The sequence below is a fragment of the Drosophila biarmipes genome, chromosome 3L (genome assembly GCF_025231255.1).
Source record: "Drosophila biarmipes strain raj3 chromosome 3L, RU_DBia_V1.1, whole genome shotgun sequence".
Lineage (NCBI taxonomy): Eukaryota > Metazoa > Arthropoda > Insecta > Diptera > Drosophilidae > Drosophila > Drosophila biarmipes.
In genome coordinates this window covers 16,686,117-16,700,046 of record NC_066613.1, presented here as the reverse complement: position 1 = coordinate 16,700,046, position 13,930 = coordinate 16,686,117, and the positions used below count along the sequence as shown (strand labels likewise).

Here is a 13,930-nt window from a genome sequence, read left to right as displayed (position 1 = left end):
TTTTTGTGGTTGAAGGTGTGGATTTATAGCTCAATAACAAACAGACAGAAACAATTGCTGTACTTATGTTTATACGTTTTTTATTATATTTATATTCCTTTATAATTTTTTTGGTGCCGAAAATAAATGGATTTCCAATCTTAAATGGATTTTTTCCGGAAGCCTGAAGCCAAGAAATATTCCTTAAAGATATCAGTACCTTCTCATAATATTTTTTTTATGATTTTCTTTAATAATACGACTTTGCTCATTTATTTAAACACTTTTTAAAATAATATAAATATAATTTCCTAAACAATAAAATATTATTTTAAAGAGTTTAACAACCCATCGTTAAAACTTTAATGTAGAACATGGTTTGCTCGTAAGCAGTTTTCCTCTACCAATTGTCTACTGGCCGGGTTAATGGGCTTTGCTGGAAAATTGTATGCAACTCTCGGGGGCGGGAAAAGCTGGGAAAACTGGGAAAGCATAAATGGCAGGCCGGGCCAAGCGGAAGTGCTGCTGGCATGCCACGCCTATTTATGTGCTTTTAACATGGGCGTGAATATTAATGCTTCATATTTTGCGGCGTTGAAAAGTTTGCGTTCTGCGGTGGGCGTACTCGTATTTGGCCAAAAGGCCACGTTTGTGCTTGTTGATTTAATTTGGACCCACTCCTTAGCTCCTTGGTGTGTTTCTATCCAGAGGCGTATAATTATTTTGCAAATGGGCGTGTTCCACAATGTTTCTCTGGCAATTTATGCTCCACGGACAGCCCGCTCGCGTGCTGGCCGGGAATAGCTCTCCTCCGCCGGATTTTATGTCTTTTTCGGGTTGGTTTTATTTTTCAATTGCCGACTTTGGTGTGTTTCTAAAAACTGTTTAGCATGCAGCGCACAAAAGTCCGTGAGTATTTCGCTGGAGAGGATATTGTATAAGTTTGCCATCTTTATGACCCCGTACCGCAGTTGGGTTCACATACCCATACAGAAGTTTTGGGATAGAAGACCTGGGATACACACACAAGCACACCCATCGGCTGGATTAAAGTGTTAATATTTAATGAGAGGCTTGTTTAAAAATGTTCTAGATGTCTGTTTTGACTGACTTACTTTGGATGAGTGTCTTTATTCGTCATTTTTTTTGGGATCGATTGACGATTAAATCTGATCTGTTCTACTTGTCAAATATTGATTTTTGTTTCAACATTTTTGATGCCAACTCTGTAATACCATTACTACGACGCCTGAAAGTAGGCAACAATAAAAGTAAACTAAGTAGACTCAGGGGACTATTATTTCACAGCATACTTTTAGGACACTCTATTGTAGATTTTAAAACGTTAATACTCTGAAACATATATATATATATGATAATTTAAAAGCAATTAGGATCCTTAGAGAACAGATTGCCTTCTATAGAAAACTTTAAAGTTCCATAAGCCTTTCAACGCAGAATGGAAAAAGCTTAATTCCTTTTCGATCGGGCTTGTTTGCCCCTTTGAGCTGTGCTTACTTGCAGCCCATGCTTGCTTTTCCCCCAAAGCACAAGTTGTTGGAAGTCAGTCAAGCAATATTTTACGGGATTCGATAAACCTATGCCAGAAATTGATTACTCTTCCGGCTCCGTTGAATTTCAAACTAAATTTTAATCTCTTAGGGCATTCAAGCATCGGCCTTCGATGGCCCGATATTGCCAACTTGATTGGTGGTTACTTCTAGCTTGTTGCTCCTGCTGCTGCCAACAACGAGTTTTGGCCAGTGCTTAAACATTAACAAGTGCATGAAGCCGGCAAAGTTTTGGCCCAAAAACTTTGGTTCTGGCCAAGCCGCATAAAAAGTCGCCGGCAACTGGCGTTATTGGGAAAATCAATTACCACACACATGGCCGGGAGACTGCGGCCACTTTCCACGCCCAAGCTACCATGCTATCCTGATTTTACCGCCGAGGTCCTGGCGAAACGCACCTTGTCTGGCGCTAATATTGCCGCAACGACAATTGACCGACATTTTATTTAATGTCGCCGTTCATTAGGCGGCCGCAGGCTTTGCACAGTGCTGCAGACCGCAGCCGCATTTAGTCGGCAGCCGGTTACGTAAACAACATAGGCAACAAGCCGGTGGGAAGGAGGAACACTCGGAGAAAATCCTTGAAAAATTGGAAAATATAAAGGAAAGCTGAAGAATTATGGGATGGAAATTTGACAAAGATTAAGTCTCCTCACATTACAACATAATATAATATTTGTAATTAATCTATAATAGAAATAACAGAACAAGAAATACTATATATTAAACTTTAGAGCTACAACTTATTTTATGTACTTTCCTTTGAAATAAGTTTCTAGTGCCTCTAAAAATTGGTATATTTTTTTTTTCTTGTAAATTATTTTTACCTTCCTTGGGATATAAAATGAAGAACCCTTTATTTCCCGAAATGTAGAGCAGTGACCACAAAATTAGAAGCCGGTCGAACTTGCTCCATTTCACCCCCGCTCCCCACCCACCAAGCAACCCACCAAGCCACCCACCTCCTGCCTTTCAGTCGATCATGTGTTTGTATCTTAATCTGATAAATACGTGGCCGGGCTCTCCGCTGCGTCGTTTGTTTGGGCAGACTTCCTGCAGTCGGTTATTGATGGTCCAGACCCTGTTGAGCAGTGTTGTTGCCGGGGTTTCCGGTGGCAGCCAAGTGCAGGGATTTTCCGCTGTCATGGCGAGCAGAATGCGGCCAGGAAGATACGAACTGCGGTCACGAATCGAAAGCTTTTCTAGGCTTAAAGCAACACAAATTGAACAAACTTAAGGTCGATAAAGCGCATCGATTTGTAAAATGCTTATGGTACTCTTTAAATTGTGCTTAAATGAAAATGGGTAGCAGCAACAAATTAAATAATATTAATTTGAAATATTTTGCGGTTCCCTCGAACATGCGGAAATGTGACCGCAGCTCATTTAAAAATTTAAATGCAATGAAAAAATGGCAACAAAAAGGGAAAACAATTCCTGTGTAAGCAAGGGCATGTATTTATATTTATTTGCCTCATTTAAATCCGGTTTTTTCGCTTAACCATTAATGGTTTCAACAACTCGCAGCTGATCTGGTTGGCCATTAAATCAGACACATTATCTGCAGACCAACAAATTTATTCTGCCCTAGGATGAGAGTCTGTTGACTTGACCCACAAACAAGATTTTCATTTAATTAAGTTTCTTCCATGTAGAGAAGAGTATGTGTGTGGGGAAATTTTGCAAGCTTTTCCACAGTGATTTATGGGTGGCAATCCTTCTCAGATGTCCTGCGGTGTGTATGGCGACAAAGTTTGTCCAAAGAATATTTGCAGACAGTTTTTGCCCTTGCGAGTGTCAGTTACACTATTCATCTAAGCAAAAGAAAACTTAATATTTGCCGACGCCCAACTTTTTATGTTTTTTCTGGAAATGTATATTTTTGCCCTAGGGATTGTTTGAATGTTTCTTTAGAAAGCTTTTTAAAAATAGGTTTACCTTGCTTCAGGTGTTCTAAAAATTAAATTAAGATGGTTTTTTTGCTTTGTTTTATTCTTAAAAATTGATTTTCAGCCCAAAATCCAAAGTGCATTGCCCTTTTCTGATGCCACATACATCACCTTGTCAGCTTTAATGGCGAAACTTTTTCACTTAACCTTAAGTCATGAATTGATTTGGTTTCGTTTTTATTTTGTTCCCCTAACGACTTTGCACTTGCAGCAGAAACTTCTTCCTGCTGAGTAATGACTTCACATGCGTGTCAAACAGGAGCGCACTATATGTATGAATATCCTTGCCATGTCAGACTAAGCTGGTGTCATAAACTTCTCATAAGTTTGCCGTCTGTCCCCCTGGCTGACTGGTGTATTTGAAAGTCAAGAGTCTTACTGACAAATTATGTAATATGTTGGCTGTATTAAAGTTAAAACAAAGTTTGCACATACGAGGGAAATTGACTTTGCAAGAAGGATAAGGTTGCAAGGGATTTTAAATAACACAATTTAATGGTTTCAAGTGGAATCCGGTTTATTGTTGCAAGAAGGAAGCTATTAAATCCACTTTTATTTACATTTTTGTAGGTTGCCATTTTTTTCTCGATGCTGCACATTTTAATATAAATGTGGTTATTTATTTAATGTCTGTTTTTATAAAGTAGGTACACACAAATATTTAAAAATGTATATTTGTTTTTTGCTAACATGTAGATTCCCTTAAAGCACAATTAACTTTAAATTATCCCAAACTTTAAGATCCTTGCCCGAAATATCAATTAATTTTAGGCTCATTTAGCCAGTAAATCATGGAAACTCTACTGAAAGCCGTGATTATTACATTTCAGCAGCGCCATAATCGATATCTTCCATCAGGCAATTAATTACCAGCTCTTTGCCTAATGCGGAACACCCCCATACCTTCCAATTAAGTTGTGCTCCGAGTGCTTGGGGCCTTCAACCGGGTGTCCGGGAATAATGAAAATTAAAACTGGAGTCGAGTACGTAAGTTCTGTTTATGTTGTTCTTCACTCCAGCTTCCTTTGCACACGTCAATAAACAATAACAGCAAGAACATCAATTTACATGTGCACGTCAGTCCGGGATGCACGGGGAAAAAGGAGCCAGGTACTTCGGCAATCATTCATTTTGTTAATGAATTGCCTCAACTTCAGCTGCAGGAGAAAGGAGAAAGCAGAGAAGGGTGAAAGAAGTGAAAAAATAAAACGAGTGAGGCACAAGGATGAAGCCATATTTCATTGTAAAATATAAGCCATAATAATAAAGGGAAAAGGGGATTATTTCTTAAGCGGTCTACAGGATACCCATTACCAAAGTTTTTTAAACAAGTTTAAAGCATGTTTTACTTGAAGATATGTTCATATTACTTATTTTATTGGGTTGGTAAAGTCTTATAAACTCTTATAACGTTCTAAGAAACTTTTAAAAATTTTTACAAATAGGTTACATACTATGAGATCCTTTTCCATAGTTAATATACCTGAAAAACTGCAAAATACCCTTTATAGTACCAATTACGAGGATGAGAAAATGCAAGGAAGAAGTCAGCGCAACGTACGTATAATTAATATTACTCATTCGCAGCGTCTGACCCTCGGAAATTGGCATTTACACACATACACCGCCAACTTAAGCTGCATTTTATTTTTTCTGTTGTGTGAAATGGACATGTGGATATTTTCCTGGACGCGCGATAAATCTTCCCTGCGCTGATTTCACATGTGCGAACCTTTGGGCAAATTTAGATTTATTTCGTTGCGTATGCAAATACATTTTGGACCGCCAGTGCCGCAAAACTTTTGACATATTTCACTTGGCCGCAAGACAAATGCCTTTTTAATGTCCATAAATTATGCGCTTCCCCTTATCGATGACCACTTCCTATTTGAGCACACACTGCCAGCCAAAATTTCATGCCATAATGAGGCATAACCATGAAGTTTCAATGGTTTTTCCATTACCCCATGCATTTTGTTTCCGAAAAGAAACTGACTGCACTAACCACATTTGTTGACCATTTTAATGGGGCTCATCGTTGGGATATGCGCAAGTTTCACCCTCACATCCCATTTTGGCCCTCATAAATCTCCTTGTTTAGCTATTGTAGTTCAGAGTTAACAATGAAATTAAAAACATATTTTCTGCTCATTCTGGTCGGGCACAGTGGGGATTTGGATTCAATTAAACTGTCAACGGGACAGGACTCACAAGGACCACAAAACAGATCCTTGCTCACTCGTCGCCGTTCACCTGCAGACAGGATACTTGCCATGTTTGCCATGCTGAGCACCGGGCATTAAATTCGAATTAGCAGGTGGAACGGGGGCAGATCCCTCACTTCCACTTTAACTTGCTGAAAAATTGAATTCTAACTCCGAACAAGATTTATAGGTATCGATAGAGGAGAAGGGGGCTCCTCAACGTCTGCGAAAAGCACACAGGTCGGCGACTTTATGGAAGGCCAATGAAGGACAACAAAGTGAAAATTAGGCCGCGAGGACTCCGCAGATGGCGACCGCAATGTCTGTCAAGGGAAAGGATACCCGAGGACGGTCATTTTCAAGGGGAATTCAGGGCGATGAAGAAGGGACCTGGAACACGGACACCTGTGGCTTTCGGCGAGGCAATAAATCAATTTGTTTGACGTCTTGACTTTGTATTCCATCAGGCAATTAATTACCAGCTCTTTGCCTAATGCGGAACACCCCCATACCTTCCAATTAAGTTGTGCTCCGAGTGCTTGGGGCCTTCAACCGGGTGTCCGGGAATAATGAAAATTAAAACTGGAGTCGAGTACGTAAGTTCTGTTTATGTTGTTCTTCACTCCAGCTTCCTTTGCACACGTCAATAAACAATAACAGCAAGAACATCAATTTACATGTGCACGTCAGTCCGGGATGCACGGGGAAAAAGGAGCCAGGTACTTCGGCAATCATTCATTTTGTTAATGAATTGCCTCAACTTCAGCTGCAGGAGAAAGGAGAAAGCAGAGAAGGGTGAAAGAAGTGAAAAAATAAAACGAGTGAGGCACAAGGATGAAGCCATATTTCATTGTAAAATATAAGCCATAATAATAAAGGGAAAAGGGGATTATTTCTTAAGCGGTCTACAGGATACCCATTACCAAAGTTTTTTAAACAAGTTTAAAGCATGTTTTACTTGAAGATATGTTCATATTACTTATTTTATTGGGTTGGTAAAGTCTTATAAACTCTTATAACGTTCTAAGAAACTTTTAAAAATTTTTACAAATAGGTTACATACTATGAGATCCTTTTCCATAGTTAATATACCTGAAAAACTGCAAAATACCCTTTATAGTACCAATTACGAGGATGAGAAAATGCAAGGAAGAAGTCAGCGCAACGTACGTATAATTAATATTACTCATTCGCAGCGTCTGACCCTCGGAAATTGGCATTTACACACATACACCGCCAACTTAAGCTGCATTTTATTTTTTCTGTTGTGTGAAATGGACATGTGGATATTTTCCTGGACGCGCGATAAATCTTCCCTGCGCTGATTTCACATGTGCGAACCTTTGGGCAAATTTAGATTTATTTCGTTGCGTATGCAAATACATTTTGGACCGCCAGTGCCGCAAAACTTTTGACATATTTCACTTGGCCGCAAGACAAATGCCTTTTTAATGTCCATAAATTATGCGCTTCCCCTTATCGATGACCACTTCCTATTTGAGCACACACTGCCAGCCAAAATTTCATGCCATAATGAGGCATAACCATGAAGTTTCAATGGTTTTTCCATTACCCCATGCATTTTGTTTCCGAAAAGAAACTGACTGCACTAACCACATTTGTTGACCATTTTAATGGGGCTCATCGTTGGGATATGCGCAAGTTTCACCCTCACATCCCATTTTGGCCCTCATAAATCTCCTTGTTTAGCTATTGTAGTTCAGAGTTAACAATGAAATTAAAAACATATTTTCTGCTCATTCTGGTCGGGCACAGTGGGGATTTGGATTCAATTAAACTGTCAACGGGACAGGACTCACAAGGACCACAAAACAGATCCTTGCTCACTCGTCGCCGTTCACCTGCAGACAGGATACTTGCCATGTTTGCCATGCTGAGCACCGGGCATTAAATTCGAATTAGCAGGTGGAACGGGGGCAGATCCCTCACTTCCACTTTAACTTGCTGAAAAATTGAATTCTAACTCCGAACAAGATTTATAGGTATCGATAGAGGAGAAGGGGGCTCCTCAACGTCTGCGAAAAGCACACAGGTCGGCGACTTTATGGAAGGCCAATGAAGGACAACAAAGTGAAAATTAGGCCGCGAGGACTCCGCAGATGGCGACCGCAATGTCTGTCAAGGGAAAGGATACCCGAGGACGGTCATTTTCAAGGGGAATTCAGGGCGATGAAGAAGGGACCTGGAACACGGACACCTGTGGCTTTCGGCGAGGCAATAAATCAATTTGTTTGACGTCTTGACTTTGTATTCTATGGAAGGGGGAGTAGCAGGATATTTGTCCAACCGAAGTTTACCTAGTTCGGAACATTTGACTTATTGATTCCGTTTGCCAATATTTGCATTAAGGTTTCTCTAAAAAACACCTTAATATTCAGAGTCCTTTCCATTTCCATATCAGAATGTTATAGAGATCATATTGTTGAAGTTCTCTCTTATGACAATACCCTATGTAAACCAAAACAAACCCCCTCTATTTGATAGAAAGCTGGCAATTTTCAACTTTCCCCTCGCTTTTCAATTGGCATTTCACTTTGGTTAAACGGAAAATCTTAGACCAGAGACCAAACCGTTTATTCCGACCAAAGTCAGACAAAGTTCGACTCGGGAACTTGGCCTCTTCTGACCCCGTCCACACTTATAAAGCGCTTTAAAGTCACTCGACTTTCTGCCAATTGCGATTTGCATTCGAGTGTCCCGGGGGACAGATCCGGTGCCAATGAATGCCAACAGCAGGCAGGATGAAGTACACACTCCGGCATTAGCCGCTCTCGATTTATGACCCCCACTTGACCATCCTGACCAGTCGGTCTGCCTGTTCCGTGCTCCTCTGTCTACACAGTCTGATATTTTTGTATCCCCGATTCCCCGAAATGTTTGCATGGCCAAGTGCTTTGTCCGCAGCACCCCAGCTGAATCATCCGGATCCATCCACCTCCTGGTCGGCAGTGCATTTCGGCCATGTAATGAGCCGCATCGGGTCTTGACTTTGAATGGGCTCCTACATAATCTCATCTGCCCCGGTCGGTGCAGACTCAGATTCAGATTCAGAACGAGGGCCTGCAATTGACATTTATCGCTGCTGGCTGAGCACCAGACAATGTCGGGGCTTAAGGTGGGCTGATGGGGCAGAAGGGAGTTGAGCGGGTGGGCGACCCTTTCGGGGAACTTAACAACTCATTAACACGCTCCCGGACAACAATTGCTGTCGCTGCCATTGGCAATTGGAGCGCTTAAAACGCTGTAACTCACTTGTATCGCACAATTATTCGCTCATTTGTTGGATAACGAAAACCGGATGAAGGTAAAAGCGCGACCCACGTCAGGCAAATTTAATCGGAAGTGGGGATTGTACCTAGTACAATGAGTGAGGGTACGTAATGCCAAAGAGATGCCAGAAGGCTGCCCAATAATCACTCCATTGTCTTGGCATTACAATTGATTGAGGGACTACATATTCTGGTAAGGAAATAATGGAAAAATTCACTCATCAGAGGAACCGTAAACCACAGAACCTCTTCTGTAATACCTTAACTAGTTAAGACCCAGCTTATATCATTAGGGAAAGCACAATCGAAATGCATGGATCCCCAAAAACTCTTAAAGGGATCCTTGGTCTAGCCACAAAATCCCTTAAAGGTCAGTTCGTCATTTCTGCCCCTTGTCAGTCAGTCCCCAACAAAGATCCACATGTGTACTTTGACCCTGGCGCAGGACAACCCAATCCGCTCTGACACGACTCCAGTTGGGCTCCACCCCAGAACCCCACTCCATCCTTGGACATCACTCCCCGACACAATTTTTGAATAACTAATGAAGGTGCCAGTTAAACGGGGAGAGGGGAGCCTCAGCAGACGGCAACAATAAAACAATAACTGCCAAAATGGTTCCTAGGATCCTGGCCTGAATATGAAATTCGGATTTCATCCGACTGTCGACATCCATCTTGCCAACTGTCTGTCCGGCATTAGGAGCCGGGTGTCCTGCGTCCGCCGTCCAGGACTTATGCATCATTGTCAAAATATTAACAGCTGGCACAGCCAAGGAGTATCCCCTTTCCCTCCGCCATGTGAGCTCTTAAGCTCCGAACTGATTCAGATGATGAAAAATAGAAATGGAATTCCAGTATTTCGAGACACATTTTGCCGGGCCAACAAACGGGTCAGCGACTGGCCAGATGGACGGCGGACAAATGGGTCAAATCCTTTCTGATTCTGGAGGGTCAAGATTCTGACTCTGAGTTGGTCCTGCATCTGGAGAAGATAAATCTAAGAGGAGGAAGGTTCCCGACTAAAAGGTTGTTTGTGCATTTGGATGGCATTTGCAAACTGCTTAACTAAAGGCATAAATAATAACAGATATTTACGATCCAGCACCGAAAGGATTTCTGAATGGGAATCTGAATCAGTTCTAAGGAAACTCATTAGAAGGAAAGCTTCCTTAGAAGGAGACGTATTCCGGCTTCTTCTTCTGACTTAAGTAGAGTGCAGTGCAGTGGCAGGATATCGATTTCCATCGATGGAGTGCATCAGACAGGAGATAGAAGGGGATTTAATGGGTGGCTTAAGGGGGAACTGGATGACTTTCGTCTGGCTTTCCATGTGAGACGGGCAGGGCTAAACAAATTTGCTTTCGAGTAAATTAAAAACAAACAACCAAATCAAATATTAATGTTCTGTAACGCGTTCAACGATGTTCAATCGGATCGGTATCACAATTGAAAAACGGGGAAAAAGGGCAGAGCAAACAGAGTAATTTAGAAAAATCATTCAAAATTTTGTTCGGTTTGTTTTTCCGTCTGCGCGTGAAAACAACTGCGAAAAAGTGTCGCTTATTCACTCGGTCGCAAATGAAGAAGCATTTCCCCCAAAAATACCTCCAAATAGAGTTGTCTACACTTCCATTTCACTGCCGTTTCCCTCAACCTTTTTCCTCCTCTCCATTCTTGTAACTATAATAAAAACCTTTCTGGCATGCAAGTGTTATTTTTGGCGCAACATTTGTGGAATTTTACCCACTTTCCCTCTTACGAAATTCGGGACTAGGAAAAGCGTGTGAAATGTGGAAGTATTTGCTGCTTGTTGTCACTGAATTTGGGAAAGGAAACCACAGCCTTTAGACTTGCTCCCCACATCCGGGTTAAATTGCCGCTTGGCTAGCTGCCTTCTTAATTGATGGACGTCCTTGGGAGGATGTTGCAGCTCCAATTTCATTGTTCATTGATGGGCAGCCTGCACCTGATGAGTTGCCACTCGCAGCAAATATTTACCTGTATACTCTGGTATCGGCCATAATGCGAGGATTTCTGGCGCAGAGGCTCAACATTAATTTCGATAACGGAATTTGGGGACCCAAACTCGGGCGGCCGCTGATGTAATTAAATGGTAATCGATTGAGTTTGTGTTTTGTGGGCGGAAGGTGCCTTGTGCCACGCCCCACACCTGCATACGTGAGTGGGATAATCAAAGAGGGGGGAGGACATTGACCCTTTACATCCCATCTTACTGAGTCAAAGGCGTAATTAATTGTAAATAATTCTGCAAGTGTCACTCGGCATTTATTTATTTGCCCATGACCTCCGTAAACAACAAAAAGATAAAGTTTAAATTGATCTCTTCTTGGGTCAGATTAAGTGACCCAACTCATTGGTATGCAGAGCATTCTCGGGAATGGCCAATACTGGGGACATCTTGGGGTGTCCCTTATCTAGGGCTTCCTTGTCCTCTTGGATGATGAAAAACTTATGGGTAGCATATTGCGCATATTGCGTAATTGCCATGTTGGAGAAGCGGTCTTAACTTGTTTTCCGATATTTGCATGTCAAACGCGTGCTAATTTCAAATTACTGCGACACTCCAACTTGGTCTGCTCCTCTTTTCCTTCTCACCTTTTTATACCCCGTTTCCACCAGCTCGAACGCATTATTTATGACTTGTACGCTTTTGCGTCATTTTATAAACATTTTCCAAACATGTTCGCCGACCTCGGAAAAGTTCTCGGAGACTGCAGCAGCATATAAAATGTACTAAAATAAAAAGCGGGCAACTTTATGTTTTACTTGTGAGCCACGCACGACACGTTCGCACGGGACTCCACAATGCGTGTCGCCTTTTAATGTGACCAGATCAGGGGAAGTGGCAGGAGCCAGCAGCTCGAAATGTAAAGGCGCTACAAAGTGGTGAGATTGTGTTGATTCTCAGACATGCAGATGCCTCATTATCCCGCAAGTGCCGGCCATATGTTCGCGAAGAGGTCAAGGGTTAAACGTCGAGCACTGGCCCAAGTCGAGTTCCAAGTTCCCCGAGCAACTTTAGCTCCCCGCTAACCACAAATCTCTGTTTAAATATTAATACATCAAACCACTTAATATGCGAGTTTATGCCATCGAATCATGTAATAAATATAAGAGGAGGGTCCCGCAGACACTGGGATATAATGATGCCCATATGCGGATGCTGTAAATCCTGCCTTAGCTCCATCTGTACTGTCTGTAGGAATGGGACTGGGAATGGGGTCTCTCATCCGCTTCACTTTATGATGAGTTTTTCCCCGACTTTGTGATGAATGCACTAGTACACACACCATAAAGAGACCACAAAGAGATTCTCCATTAAAGTTGCAGCCCGACTTCAATGGATTTTCATATTTTTCGGACTTTTAGTTCTGGGGTTGCCTTTTTCTCTTCCTGCAACTGGCAAAAGTCAACCGCAATATGCCAGAAAAGCAAACAAGATTGTAATACGCCGAAGACAAAACAAATTCCAGGCATAAGCGCGCACTTCCTGAAAACCCCTTAGCCCCAACAAAACTGCCCTTCTCTGCGGTGGTCCTGGCATAAAGGAAGTGGGATCCTTGTTTACTTGAAGAACTTATAAAGAAAACATCAACTTGGATTTCCGACACAACTGGCAACGGGAATGGGCACAACAATAGCAGGAAAGCAACCAAAATCAACAAAATCCTAACCCTCTAAACAAGCTGGTATCAAAGCAAAATTTTGCATTAAAACTTAAGAAATCACTGGGCGGTGGAAGGAATAGCAGCCGAGATTAGGAAGGGAAATGGAAAACACTTCTGGTCAAAGATTTCCCAACATTTTGCTCCATTTGTGGTGTACGCTTGTGCGTTGTGATAGCCCGAGCAAAAGCAAATAAAAATCTGGTTGTCAACAGATTTGCAGGAGACATTTTGGTTCACTTGAATTAAAATTTATAAAACGCAAAAAGCAAAAATTATTGATTAAAAATAACTGAAAAATTAAACCGAAAAAAATTATTATTATGCATTACAATAAATCAATAGAAAAGACAAAATTATTTAATAACATCGTACAAATATTTGTTAACGACATAATTAACAATGAATAATGTGGTTTTAACAGCGTTTGATTTATGGTAGGGATATTTATTACACAAACCTTTTTATGTTTACATGCCCATATTCAATAATTAACCTTTTTTTAAAGAAAGAATATTAAGAGCCAGTAAATCAACGTGGACGTTGGTTTTATTTTCCGAAAGAAATATAATTTGGGAGAAGGAAATGCGAACTAAATTTAGGTATCCAAATAAACCCCACTGGGTTGCGCTTTAAATTCCGAATATATATTATTGCAACCTTCTAACCACGTTTGTGGCCTTTACTCACCTTCGCCCGGCTAAAAGCAATCCCAATCCCCCATAAATCCCCATTCAAGTTCAAGTCAACCCTTATGGAGGCCTGAAACCGCAGCGTAAGCCAAACGGGGGAACAGCATTTGCCGGTTCGCTCGCTGGAATTAATTTTGGCTTACACATTCTTGGCCAATGAGATTTATGCGTTGCTTACACGTTGTTGTTCCAGTTGTTGTACTTTTTTACGCTCTTTTCGCCCACATTTTTGTCCCAAAGAGCCAAGTTGGGAGGATATACAAAAAAACACAAAAAGGAATGGGCGCAAAATGTTGTTTTGATTTGGGTTCCGTTTTCCACTCGACATTCTTTCTCAGCAAAAGCGCCGAGCACGTGCTTCGTTCGAAAAATACCCACGCCTGCGCAGAAAACGTTTTCGAAACTTAACGAAACTCTGGTCATACTCAGAAACGAAGTACAAAGCGAGTGAATACGAGAGGGGGACTTCGGGATTTTGAGGAACCCGAAGATTTTTTCCCTATGCCAATGAAGCGAACCATTGAGCTCTGCGATTTGGAATCAGTTTGACACGAACC

General features: G+C 41.5%; 1 long non-coding RNA gene across 1 annotated transcript; it reads right to left on the bottom strand.

The window, feature by feature from the left end:
- Positions 1-229: 229 nt before the first annotated feature.
- LOC127010851 (uncharacterized) lies at positions 230-1,127 on the bottom strand. Its single transcript, XR_007763674.1, has 3 exons — positions 1,095-1,127; positions 965-1,021; positions 230-900 (listed from the first exon to the last, which is right to left on the bottom strand). It is a non-coding gene; the product is annotated as an uncharacterized LOC127010851 (long non-coding RNA).
- Positions 1,128-13,930: the final 12,803 nt, after the last annotated feature.